At 34.4% G+C, this 14715-nt stretch overlaps 1 pseudogene; it reads right to left on the reverse strand.

Annotated features, from left to right (window-relative positions):
- Positions 1-1231: 1231 nt before the first annotated feature.
- LOC127708402 (actin-like) lies at positions 1232-6527 on the reverse strand (annotated as a pseudogene).
- Positions 6528-14715: the final 8188 nt, after the last annotated feature.

Consider the following 14715-nt stretch of genomic DNA (forward strand, 5'->3'; position numbering starts at 1 on the left):
AAGTCTACTACGAATCGTTTATTTGAAAGCCTAGTTGATAAAATGAAATGGGGTGACAAATTGACAACAGACAGCCTCCGATCATCATTAACACCTTTAAATATATTAGCGGCGTAGCTAGGTTCTATGTTCACGTAGAACTAGTCAGCAAAAAAGGGGGGATTTCATCCCAACAGGTCCAAGGCAGTTCATAGAAAGAGAATTTTAAGTAGTAAATATATCATTACCCTAACAGTAACTCTAGTCTGCCTCTTATTATTCGGTCAATCGAAATAGTATGAGAAATCCATATCGTAGTTAGACATATGAACAATTTGCAACCATTTAATCGGTTAACAAACGGTCTAACTTATAACAATACAATTCACGAAAAACAAATATGACAGACACGAACAAACTACAACCACTGAATTACATGCTCCTGACTTGGAACAGGCTCATAAGGAATGTGGCAGAATTAAACATGTCAAGTTGTGAACGCTCAACCCTTCTAACCTGGGACAATGGTTTGTGAACGCTCAACCCTTCTAACCTGGGACAATGGTTTGATAACGCAACATACGAACAAATTGTAAAAAGCTGAACAAAATATATCGGTACGAAGCACAAAAGCAATTAACTTGCATAAAACAAAAACACCGTAGATTAAAACTTTTAAGTATATGACCCAATACGACATAAACAAAAGATAAAAATACCCAGACAAGCACGTACAATCGTACAATGAAGATTTCTGATTTCATGTCATAGATTAAAATAAATAATCGTTTTTACATGTATAAGAATATTTATGTATGTCGAATCGGTTGTAACGAAATGATTCTGTCCAGTGGGTCTCTTTTTTTTCCTTTCATTTTACAATGTTGACATGTTTTTCTTTTTAATAAATGAATAAGCATAGCACATGCGTAACCCATCTCCAGCTAAGGGTCAAATCAAATTGCGCATGAAAACAGATTCAAATGAGGTTGAATTATTGGATTACAAGTCAATCATACTTCAAAGATGTTTTTAAGCTTGTTTTGAAAAAATTGAACCAAACTGATTGCTAATATCGAATTATTATTTCAAAATTACTCTTAGAGAAATATTTTGAAAAAAAAATATTTAAACTTTATGTCTTAATCGTAGCTATTATCCCTTTAATGCAATTGTTTACCTTTGTTTCTTTTTTAAATTATAGCCTTTAAAATGTTAAATGTTCTATTAAAATAACTGTTAACCACTGTTATGTTAATTTCTTATTATTCAAACGAACTACTGGAACACATAAAATAAACACAATTTCGCACAACAATACAATTTGTTTTGTCATTCGTTATTATATTTTACAGTTATGATTTATATATTTCATTCCATAATTAATTCTACTGTTATTTTATATTGTTTATATGCATAACACACTTGCATATATATATCTTATTGCTGTCCCTTGATATTATACAGCCTAGAAACATTTTCTATGCACGATACTTGGTCCTGCTTCGTCGTACTCTTGTTTGCTGATCCACATATGCTGGAAGGTCGAGAGTGATGCCAAGATCGATCCTCCTATCCATACGGAATACTTTCTCTCCGGAGGTGCAATGACTTTAATTTTCATGGTGCTTGGTGCCAAAGAGATGATTTCTTTCTGCATTCTGTCGGCAATGCCGGGAAACATTGATGACCCTCCTGATAGGACGATATTGCCATACAGATCTTTTCGAATATCCAGGTCGCATTTCATTATAGAGTTGTACGTAGTTTCATGAATTCCAACAGACTCCATACCCAAAAAGGATGGCTGAAGCACAGCCTCCGGACATCTGAATCTTTGATTTCCAATTGTTATAACTTGTCCATCTGGTAGTTCATAACTCCTTTCTAGCGACGATGAAGACGCCGCGGTGGACATTTCTCGTTCGAAATCTAAAGCCACATAACAAAGCTTTTCCTTAATATCTCTTACAATTTCTCTTTCAGCGGTAGTTGTGAATGAATATCCCCTCTCTGTTAAGATCTTCATCAGATAATCAGTTAAATCTCGTCCAGCTAAATCTAAACGGAGGATAGCATGAGGAAGTGCATAACCTTCATAGATTGGAACCGTATGTGTGACACCATCGCCAGAGTCAAACACTATCCCTGTGGTTCTTCCAGACGCATATAACGACAGAACAGCTTGGATGGCTACATAGGTGGCAGGCGAGTTAAAAGTCTCAAACATGATTTGGATCATCTTTTCTCTGTTGGCTTTTGGATTGAGCGGAGCTTCTGTGAGCAATGTTGGGTGTTCCTCCGGTGCTACTCTCAGTTCATTGTAATATGTGTGGTGCCAGATCTTCTCCATATCATCCCAGTTTGTGACGATACCATGTTCAATTGGATATTTCAAAGTAAGGATGCCCCTTTTACTTTGTGCTTCGTCTCCTATATGGCAATCTTTTTTGCACATTCCGATCATTACTCCCTGTAAAATATATGAAGAAACGGTTTACAAAACATTTTGCTTTTCTTGATAGTAGAATCTATGTCAATAAAAGAACAGCGTTCTAATGTCCGACGCCGCGTAACACATATCTTATCTGTCCAAGGGCAATAACTCCAATAATTTTCTACTTCATGTGCAAAGATCATTCAGTTCTCAAAGTCAAGAGATATTACTGTTATAGCCTTTGATATAGTTTTCATAAAAAAAATCTTACAATAAATCAAGGTGTGAGGGTGCTTGAAATGTGATTTAATATAAATTTACATTTCCAATTGTAATACTTTCCATAGAAATAGTTGATCTGCGGCGATTTTCGGTCTTATCCGAGACATTTCTGAAATAAACCTTTGGTATACATTTCAAAAAAAAAATCCAGGAAGAAATGAAGGAGGCGTGAGAGTGATTACGATGCGTTTTTCCAAATAATTTTCATTTCTGAGGACAAAGTTCTTGAGAAGCATTTTGTCTTGTTGAACGTTTGGAATGAAACTATTTAGAATCAAATTTCATCGAGATTTTGCGGTTGAATATTACCAACTTTTCTACAAAATATTACAAAAAATACATATTTTTAAATATTTGTGAGTGGGAAATATTGAATACATACAAATGTCACAAAAAATAATAACATTAGTAAAGGTTAAGGTAAAAGTTAAAGGTAAAAGGTCGTGATGTTATTTATAACGTCGTGGTAAATTGTTTAGGCGTTACTTGCAAAACGCACAGACGGTACTTTTTCATGACGCCACAAGTACATTTTTGTCATGGATCATAAACTACCTGATATTTGTTTTGTGTCTGGCTCTACTTTAGAATGGACATACAGGCCATGTTACATTAAAACTTCAAAGGCCTTAATTGCACCGTGTCCTTTGTAGCAGCAAGAGTATTTACACACCAAGGTTTCATTTAATTTTTCCTTGGAATACAACTCCATTAAGAATAGTTGTTTGGCACTGATTTTTGAATTACCCCGAGACTGCTGATATAAACCCTTTTGTCTTGTCATATAAATTTCGTGAAAATCTGACAAGAAATCTGACCCTTCTAAAACGTAATCTGAAGAAGATAAGCACTTATTTTACTATGCTGAATTTTTTGTCCGTGGTAGCCCAGTAGAGTCTACCAGAATTTACTTTTCATTTGTTTATTGTATTGCTACTGCCTAAATAGATCTGGCCATGGACTCTAAGGGAGATATGCTGAGCTGATCAATTTTCTTTTGTACGAACCAAGATTGCAAATTCGCGGGAAAATGGGGCAATCTGTAAACCTGGTATAAAGAATAAACAGACAACTGCTCTGTTCTCAAATCAGTTGAGCCACTCCTGGTTAAGTTCAACTTAGAAGTCACGAAGTGAAGAAATAACCACAGTTCTCATCAGAAGGATAAGCACTTTGAGCTTGCTTTCAGTGACTGAGTATTATTTATGGTAGATCGGGTATTTTCCATCATCTTAGACTAAAACAGCAGAAATAATAGTTCTACATCATCATCTAATTAAAAAAATTTATATGCTAGATTTGAGAGGTATGCAATTTGTTTGTAAATGAAGAAAATTGTGTTAATCTTCTTATCACGACTGGTTTGCAAATGCTGAATATGTTTTGTTTAAATCATTTTTCTTAACAGTCACATAAGGGGAGACGATTATCTCAAAATATTTACTTTATAAAAGTAACTTACAATTATTTCACCTTTTTTGTTTTGTAATCAGAAAACGTGACCCTAATTTTTTTTTTAGCTATGATATTTTTAATTTCTATCGCTTGAAGTTTCCTTTCTATTCACACATTCATAATCATTGCAACATCTGACTATCTTGCAATACATGTAGCTTGACCTCTTTGATCCATATTGTTAAAGGTGGTGAACTATACTTGCTTAAACGTCATTTGGACTCTGTTGGAAAGATGTCTCATTGGCAATCTTACCACATCACCTTATTTTTGTATCATATTTTGAAAATAGCATGTATGAACTACATTTTGGCAAAGCATTGACAAATTCGATCGTTTTTTATTTAGACCCTCTTTCTCTCTATCCTGCCTAAATATGGTTTGATTTCCTATCTGCAAGACTTGTCACTACCGGATCCCATGAAATATTGTGGATTCTAGGTAGTGTTCGTTTTGCTTAGTTTTAAAGATAACAGTTTCATGTGCAGTGCGTTATAGACTGTCGAGATTCATTTTTGTCTAATGTCATATCAGATATCGTCAGTTTTGTTTTGACTAACGGCTTTTTTAGTGTCCCCATGGTAACTTCTGCCACTTTAAAAAAAAAATGTGCTGGAAAAACCAGAATTTGTTTTAAATCCGAAGAGATCTCATTTTTATCTCTCCCAACAATAGTATAAAATTTTGAAGAGGTCAATCCAAGCATACTGGATTGCGGGATGTGAAAAGTTGCCTTAAATCTGACGGTTAAAGTCATGTAACTCTGGAACAAAACAACAGAAATATTCAAACTAGAATTATAGATTTTTGCCGTCAATTCTAATGTTTTGATAAAATTTCATGACAATTGGGTTAAGCAAATTTGAGTTATTGTACGAAGTAATGACATACGGACGGATTGACTACAGTACATATATACCATAATAGACAGGGTGTTAAAGAATCGTTAGAATTCAAGTGATCATTTAATTAAAATTTAACTGAAGTATTTTGTAAACATTGGTTTTGTTCTCAACTATTTCAACTCGTCTCTCAATACATATTAAGCGGATAGGGGCAATTTCCCCCAAAAGTTCGTTTGGCTAGTTGGGTGAAGTTGCACTTGTATGCGAACATGTCAGAATTGCAAATTATTGCATTATTGCCTTTGGCTATTGGTCAATTTATCAAACCGCGTCCTGATTATTCATTAAAAATATTGCCTCTGGATGTTTAGCTAACAACAATAAAAGAACCGATAAGTATCAAAAAGCGGAGGAATATATGCAAATGAAATAGGTTATAGTTACATCAATAGTAAAACTAACTATGATCAATTCGTTACAGATCCAGTTTTATAACGTGTGCTTGTGAGGATAATGACCTATCGACTACCCTCCCCTAAATGTAATCTTAATCGTTTGATTGTTTTTTAATACGGTTTTATTACCAGTTTTACTTTTTATGTTAGCCTTGAATTGTCAATTTTTCTCTAAAATAACTGTAAACCACCATCAAGTGAATTTCTAATATTTCAAACGAACTTCTGGAACACATAAAATAAAGAACAATGTCAAACATCAATACAATTTGTTATACATTTTTTCTAATTTTTTAGAGTTTAAAAATATGTATTTCATTCCATTTTTAGTTCAGTTGTAATTTAACATCAGTCATATGCATAACACTAGCATATATCTTATTTCTGTCCCTTGATATTATACAGCCTAGAAGCATTTTCTATGCACGATACTTGGTCCTTCTTCGTCGTACTCTTGTTTGCTGATCCACATATATGCTGGAAGGTCGAGAAAAAAGCTAAGATCGATCCTCCTATCCATACGGAATACTTTCTCTCCGGAGGTGCAATGATTTTAATTTTCATGGTGCTTGGTGCCAAAGAGGTAATTTCTTTCTGCATTCTGTCGGCAATGCCGGGATACATTGTGGACCCTCCTGACAGGACAGTGTTAGCATAAATATCTTTTCTAATATCTACATCACATTTCATTATAGAGTTGTACGTAGTTTCATGTATTCCGACAGACTCCATACCCAAAAAGGATGTCTGAATCACAGCCTCCGGACATCTGAATCTTTCATTTCAAATTGTAATAACTTGTCCATCTGGTAGTTCATAGCTCTTTTCTAACGACGATGACGACGCCGCGGTGGTCATTTCTTGTTCGAAATCTAAAGCCACATAACAAAGCTTTTCCTTTATATCTCTTACTATTTCTCTTTCAGCGGTAGTTGTGAATGAATATCCCCTCTCTGTTAAGATCTTCATAAGATAATCGGTTAAATCTCGCCCAGCTAAATCTAAACGAAGGATAGCGTGAGGAAGTGCATATGTGGCAGGCGAGTTGAAAGTCTCAAACATAATTTGCGTCATCTTTTCTCTGTTGGCTTTTGGGTTGAGAGGGGCTTCTGTGAGCAATGTTGGGTGTTCCTCCGGTGCTACTCGCAATTCATTGTAGTATGTGTGGTGCCAGATCTTCTCCATATCATCCCAGTTTGTGACGATACCATGTTCAATTGGATATTTCAAAGTGAGGATGCCCCTTTTACTTTGTGCTTCGTCTCCTGTATGGCAATGTTACTGGCCCATTCCAACCATTACTCTCTGAAAAAATATGAAGGAACGGTTTACAAACTTTTAGGAAAATAGTTGATCGGTGCCGATTTTCAAACTTATTCGAGAAATTACTGAAATAAACTTTTGGCATAAATTTCATAAAATTCCAACAAGAAATGAAGGCATGAGAGCAATAACAATGCAATTTTCCAAATTATTTTCATTTCCAAGGGCATAACATCAATAGAAATATTTGATTTGATTTTCTGATTTTCGATCTCATTCGAATCATTGTTGATATAAAACCTTCAATTTAAATTTAGGCTTAATGGGAGAGCACTTACAATGCAATAAACATCATTTCCAAGAGGCATTTATATGGAACGCCGTAACTGCCTTATGGTACTTCCTTCTTTATCATGATGAGGTTTTTCTTTATTATGATGAGGTTTCTCTCTATTATGATGAGCTTTTTCTCTATTATGATGAGGTTTTTCTATATAATGATGAGGTTTTTCTTTATTATGATGAGGGTTTTCTTTAGTATGATGCGGTTTTTCTCTATTATGATGAGTTCTTCTCTATTATGATGAGGTTTTTCTTTATGATGAAGTCTTTCTCTATTATGAAGAGTTTTTTTAATCTCACAACTCTCAGAGAGAACAATCTATCGACGGATGGCTCATTTTGGATTTCAGAAAAGATATTTTTCTGACATTGATGATGACAATCTTGACAATATACTTTCCTCGTTGTGGCGAACGCATGTTGCGTGAAATACTGAAAGGAAAAGGAATTAAAGTACAAAGATGGAGGTTAAGCGATGCCATTCATAGAATAGAATACGCTGGTACCCAAGAGAGAAGGACCGATCGACCGCACATGCGTGTATACAGCGTGATGGCACCGAACCACTTTTGGCACATAGACAGTAACCATAAATTAGTAAGATGGAGAATCATTATACTGGGTGGAATTGATGGGTTCAGTAGGCTAATTATGTATCTACATTGTCGTGACAACAACACATTCGCCACCGTATTGAGTAGCTTCCTCTCTAGAGTAGCGAATTTTGGTATACCCTTAAGGATTCGGTTAGATAAGGGACTAGAAAATGTATCTGTGGTGGATTTCATGTTGACAAAACATGGTGACGGCAGTATGATTACAGGCCCAAGCACGCACAATCGACTAGAGAGATTGTGGAGGGACATTTACGAGGGTGTTTTGTGCTATTTCTACAACTTATTCTATCATATGGAAGACCAGGGAATTCTCGATCCACTAAATGAACTGCATTTAGTAGCCCTGTGCTACATTTACATGGATGAAATTAACAGAAGACTTGATATTTGGACTCAAGCTTGGGCAAGCCATAGAATGAGAACAACAAACTCATCTCCCGTCAATATTTGGATCGCCGGTCAAATACAGAATCCAGTTGGAACACAACTCAGTGAAAGAGATTTAGTTGATTATGGATTAGAGGGAAACATTGATGCGGCTAATTTTATGGACGATGGAAGGCCAATTTTTGAGCCAATGAACATTGCAATTAATGACCAACTAATGAGAGCAGATTTCAATAGGACAGGTACCAACTTTGGCATTGATGACTTTGTGAATTGTGTCGAAATCCTTTCTGCACAAGCCTGATTGAACTTTTCAGTGACTTTTTGCGTACAATAACAATGGTTTAAATGTTCATTGTCTATTTCTTGGCCTGTTTTGTGTCCCCAGTTTTAGTCTTGTTTTTGCTATCCGTTATAGAACTCATCTGGTACACCCATGCCTAGTCGGGAGGAGCATAGTGGGCGGCAGAAGTGAGAAGCAGGAGCTGCTTACCCTTCCGGAATACCCGAGGCCATCCCAATTTTTCGGGGTTCGTTTTTTATCCCCTCGCCAACGTATAGGAACGCCTCCATCCGTCCGTAACAATTCTTGTAAACACCCTAGAACCAACATCCTTTATTGGATTTCAAACAAACTTGGTACAATGAATGTCCATAGCAAGATCTTGAAAGCTATTGATTTTTAAGGTCATGGGTCAAAGGTCAATGTCATTTTAGACTTAAAATTTTTCAGCAAATATCATCCTTGTGAACACTATAGAATTAACATTGCTAAATTGATATCAACCAACTTGGTACAATGAATATCCATAGCAAGACCTTGAACCCTATTGATTTTAAAGGTCATGGGTTAAGGTCATTTTGGGACTTAGAATTTTTCAGCGAATATCATCCTTGTGAACACTATAGAATGAACATTGCTAAATGGATATCAACCAACTTGGTACAATGAATATCCATAACATGACCTTGAACCCTATTGATTTTCAAGGTCATGCATCAAAGGTCAAGGTCGTTATGGGACTTCAAATTTTCAGCGGAAATCCTTGTTAACACAGCCACTCTAGAATTAAAATCTCTCAATGAATGTCAACCAAACGTAGTACAATTGATTTCCATAGCAAGACCTTGAACCCTAATGATTTCAAGGTCATTGGTCAATGTCATTTTGGTACTTAGAATTTTTCATCGAATATCATCCTTGTGAACACTATATAACATAGCCAGAAATTAGTAGTACTTTTGCTAATTAATATTCATAATATGTAAATGAGAATTCCCAATTGTACCAAATAGTTTGAACTGGACTGGCTTGATACATTAAAATCTTTAAAACACGGATATTATAAGTTGCCCGTCACAGAGTCCTTGTTTATAATCACTCTGATATTTCCGTAAAGTTGTCAGGCGGTCAAAATCAAAACAATGAACGCGAATTTGGTGAGTTTTTCGTGTTTTCGTGAGTTTATTCTTCTTGAAATAGGGGAATTTTAACTTTACGTGGGAACCTAGAGTTCAACGACTACACATACAAGGTTTGGACTTGCTTATTCTTTGGACATTCAAGTTTCAAGTTTCATCCTCGCAATCTGTTTTTGTAATAACCTTGTCAGCCAATTTTCAACACGAGGTTTGCAAATTTGACGTTTCAGCCATTTTAGCCTGTATTTTATACTGCAATGTTAAAAGCCTCTCGCTTCGATTTTTAAAATAGCTCAAGAACCTTGATTTTTGCAACGACAGTCATTATGTTTCGTTTAAATGGTGTATATTGTTGTGTATATTTATTTTCTGTCCCGGCAACCTGTCTATCACTTAAATTATAGTTAAAACAGACATTTTTTTTCAAAATTCCCTATCATTTCAATATAATTTCCGTGACCCGTATCCGATTTCTTTAGTATAATATTCAAATAAGCAAAGTGGCGTTGATTTCTGGATATGATTAACATTGCTAAATTGATATCAATCATTTTGGTATAATGAATATCCATAACAAGACCTTGAACCCTATTGATTTTCAAGGCCATGCGTCAAAGGTTAAGGTCGTTATGGGACTTAAATTTTCAGCAGAAATCCTTATGAACACTCTACAATCAACATCTCTCAATGGATTTCAACTAAACTTAGTACAATGGATTTCCATAGCAAGACCTTTAACCCTATTGATTTTCAAGGTCATGGGTCAAGGTCATTTTGGGGCTTACATTTTTTTTAGCATTTTGGGTAAAATTAAATATCTGCATAGGGTGACAACTCAGATTACATCAGAATCATTTGATATAGGATAAAAAGAGTTGGTGGAGGAATACAAAACATAAAGATAAAATATTTTTATTGAACAAATTAAAAAAAAATATGGCAACAAATATTAAGATACTCAAGTATATTTTGTGACTAGATGAACACTAGAGAGATCAACATTGGATGTCCCTCCCATATTTAGATAGAACAAAACATAAACAAATATAACTAAATGCAAGCAAATGAAGGGCTGGTAAAACAGGATCATACAACCACAGCATGTTTAATAAGTGAACATTAAAAGGGAGTGTGAACGCAATATTAGGTTAGGACTTTTTTTTAACAAAGAACTTCATCTTTGCATTGATAACAAAAATATGGTATAAAAATTTAGTTAAGTTTTCATTTTGCCCCTTAAGACTGCTCGTTTCACTGAACTCATTCTTTTTAAATAAAGGACTTTGCTAGTTTTTTTTTACAAATGAAATTTATCATAATATTGCTTAATGGAAAAATCAAATAAAAAAATGGTGCCCTGCTATCTGCAACTTTCGTTGCAGGCGAGTGAAAAAAACACAACATTGCCTGGATTCTACAATTAAGAGCCTGAATCGCTCACATGTATAAATACTATTGGACGACGTTCAGTATTCAGAGAGAGATAACTCTTAAACAGAAAATCTGACAATTTAGTATTTAGATTTTAACGAGTTGAACAATTTCCAATTATAATTTTGGCTCTAATAGTGTTCAAGATATATGCAAAAGTATGTGAAAATCATCAAATTTAGTTATTTAAAGGGAAATAACTCTTAAACATAAAATCTGACAATTTAGCCACTGCAGATATTTTTGTAGATCTTTATGAGCTGAACATTTTTCAATTTTAATTTTGAGTCTAGTAATTATGGTTCCCAAGATATTACCAAAAATAACAGAAAATTCAGGAAAAAAATGGAAATAAAGGATCATAACTCCTACCAAGATAGGATTTCCAACCACCTGAAAAATTAGGCATAGGTAGATCTTAATGTGCTGATCAATTTAGCTTTGCCAGAATTTTGATATCTCATACTGTTTTTGAGTAATTTGCAAAAATTAGGGTGTCAGACACCTATACCTATGGTATAATTTTAACTATGGTGGTCATTTTGTTTTGGCGAGCGACTATATATATCACAAACTTGGAAAAGGACATGATATAGATGATTTATAAGCTTGAAAGCAAACTCATCATAATAAAGAAAAACCTCATCATAATAGAGAAAAACCTCATCATAATAGAGAAAAACCTCATCATATTAAAGAAAACCCTCCTCATAATAAAGAAAAACCTCATCATAATAGAGAAAAACCTTATCATAATAGAGAAAAAGCTCATCATAATAGAGAAAAAGCTCATCATAATAATGAAAAACCTCATCATAATAGAGAAAAGGCTAATGAAAAACCTCATCATAATAAAGAAAAACCTCATCATGATAAAGAAGGAAGTACCATAAGGCAGTTATGGCGTTCCATACATTTACCATTACTTTTGTAGAAATTATTAATCGGTTCAAATTTCCGAACTCACCCTATGCATTGCTGTTATAAAACTTTAGTATAAGCAGAGAAATCAAACCAGAAAGAGACGTTAATTTTTTTTATGGTGATGTTCCTTTGTTCCTTACGGTGTGTATATTTCGTTACTTGTTTGCCATGCCCTTGTCTTGACTAAATTATTTCCCGCATACATAGATTTGATTTTGAAATTTGGCTGTATTGTAGAATTTTTATCAAAAAGGGGATACCATATCCTTATATTTACGGTACTATTGTTTATAAAGCCTGTAAATTTAGATACTATAATCGGATTAATATAAACTCATACTCATTAATCCTTTCGATAAACTTATTCTTAAAGGATATCGGTTTCAAACCGTAATAAGGTCTTTAGACATATTTTTTATTGTTACTAACATTGATGTTGGTTGTTATTCATAAAAATATTACTAGGTTTGTATTGCTGTACATTTATGAAAACTTATGGCCCTACATTCTGTCGATATTATGAGGGGCCTGATGGGTTATTTTCGTTCTTCGTGATTGGCGCATTTTCGCTATCGTGATCCGTTTTTCTACAGATTTTTTTTTTTTTTTTTATATTTTCGTGATCCGTGATCATGGAAATTTATTTTCTGTGAATCGTGATTGACAAAAAAATCAACTCGTGAATCGTGATGAGACCCCCCCCCCCTCCATCATGCCCCTCATATTATGTGCTTATGTTTTGGCATTGCACAAGGTCAAGCTTTACCAGACTGTTCATGACGTCTTTACATTACCCAGTTGTTGTGTAATATTGATACTTTAGATTTGTTTATTAGTTGTAATTGGCTTTGAACAAGCTTTCATCAACTGCAAGTACTCTTAGACTCGCACTTCGTGTCATTTCTTTATGTTAAATGGTTTGTGTTGTGCTTCGTACCTAACTGATTAGTAAAGCCTTTACAGTTTGTTCTTTCGCCACTGTCCCGTGTTTAGGTGGGTTGAACGCTCGCCAACATGTCTAACCCCGCCACATTCTATGTGTCTGTTCGAAGTCATGAGCGTGCAATTCTGTGTCATATTTTAATTTCGTAAATTGTTTTGTCAAAAAATCAGGCCATTCATTGTTTTTTTTTTTTTTTTAGAAATGCGAGTGCATACAATACCGGTCGGACGGAGACTCTCGGTATTGATATGCCCCCTGCTCCGCGTTGCATCGAAAGAGGGACAAAATAATAAGTAAAGAGAACATGATGTTAAATCAAACTGCAGAATGACAGCTGAGGGTAAGGACCCTGACATACTAAAACGTCACCTTAATAAGATAAGCAGTGATATAGCGGGCTACTGAAAAATTTTCTGTAGTAACACGTTCGGGGCTACAAGATAACTTTTTACTTTTCATATTTGAAAATGCTAGTGCCTACATCGTTCTGGCCATGGTCTATTAAAGAAAGATATGCTGAGCTAATTAATTTTCTTTTGCTGGAGTCAAGATGGCTAATTCTGGGAAAAAAAACGGCAATATGTAATCTTGGTATAAAGGATAAACACACAACTGCTCTATTCTCAAATCTGGTGAGCCACTCATCGTAATGCTCAGTGTGGAAATAATAACAGTTCTCATCAAAAAGATAAGTACTTTGAGCTTGCTTTCAGTAACATTATTTATGGTAGATCGTTTGAGTTCCATCATCTTAGATTGTAAAATAGAAGAAAACAATCAGTCTAGATCATCATCTTTAATAATAGATGCCAATTTGAGATACGAATGAAATTCATGTGTTTATCTTATTATTACGACTGCTTTACAAATGTAGAATTAATATTTTCTCTTAATTATTTTTTTAAAAACGTATCCATTTAACTTAGGGGAGATAACTCAACTAAATTACTTTTATAAAGGAACTAACCGTTAAGGTGGTACCAAACACCTTGACTGAAATTATTTTGGCTCGTTTAATTTTCATAAAATTTTGACAAAGTATTTTACTTTGACCCTTTGACAAAAATATAAAAATTTCAAAAAACTTGAACCACACACTTTATCCAACAAATTTCATTGGATATATAGCAGATTGACAAACATTGATTTTGATCATTTGCGAAGCTTAATACTTCCTTAACAATAGAACGTGATTAAAACGTTTAGCTGATTTTAAAAAGTTATCTCCCTGTATTGTTATATACCACCTTTATTCATCTATTTTTGTTAGTAGTCGGAAAACGTTCCGCGACTCCTATTTTGATTTTTACATTTGATAAGAGCTATTTTCAGATATTTCTAATTTCTATTGCTTAGTTCTCTTTCTATCCACACAAGTTTTTCCCATGCATAATCTGTACAAAAATCTATCAATTTTGCAAAACCTATCGCTTGAAAAGAAAGCTCCGTGACCTATATATGCTTAAACGTCACTTGGTCTGTTAGGTAGTTGTTTCATTGGCAATCATACCTATTATTTCATTTTGTATTATATTTTTGAAAATAGCATGTATAAACTACATTTTGGCAAATCATTAAACAAGTCAATCGATTTTTATTTAGACCCGACCCCCAATCTATCATTATACTGTTTAATTTGCTATCTGCAGGACCTGCTTGCCCAACCGGGGAGCACATAAATTCATCGCGGATTATTGGTTCTGTTCGTGTTGCTTGATCTTAAAGAATTCAGTTTTATGTGTAGTGTTTTCTTTTCTTTTCGAGATAATATAACGAAAAAAGACATACAGACGGATGGACTATTGCATACCATAATAACAACATCTTCGACGGGAAAATAAAACTTGTTAGAATTCAAGCGATTATTTAAACAAATTCATAAAGGAAGAGAGTTCCAGTGTCCCCTGCGCTGCACATATTTTATCTGTCGAAG

This window comes from Mytilus californianus, unplaced genomic scaffold (assembly GCF_021869535.1).
Source record: "Mytilus californianus isolate M0D057914Y unplaced genomic scaffold, xbMytCali1.0.p SCAF_7, whole genome shotgun sequence".
Lineage (NCBI taxonomy): Eukaryota > Metazoa > Mollusca > Bivalvia > Mytilida > Mytilidae > Mytilus > Mytilus californianus.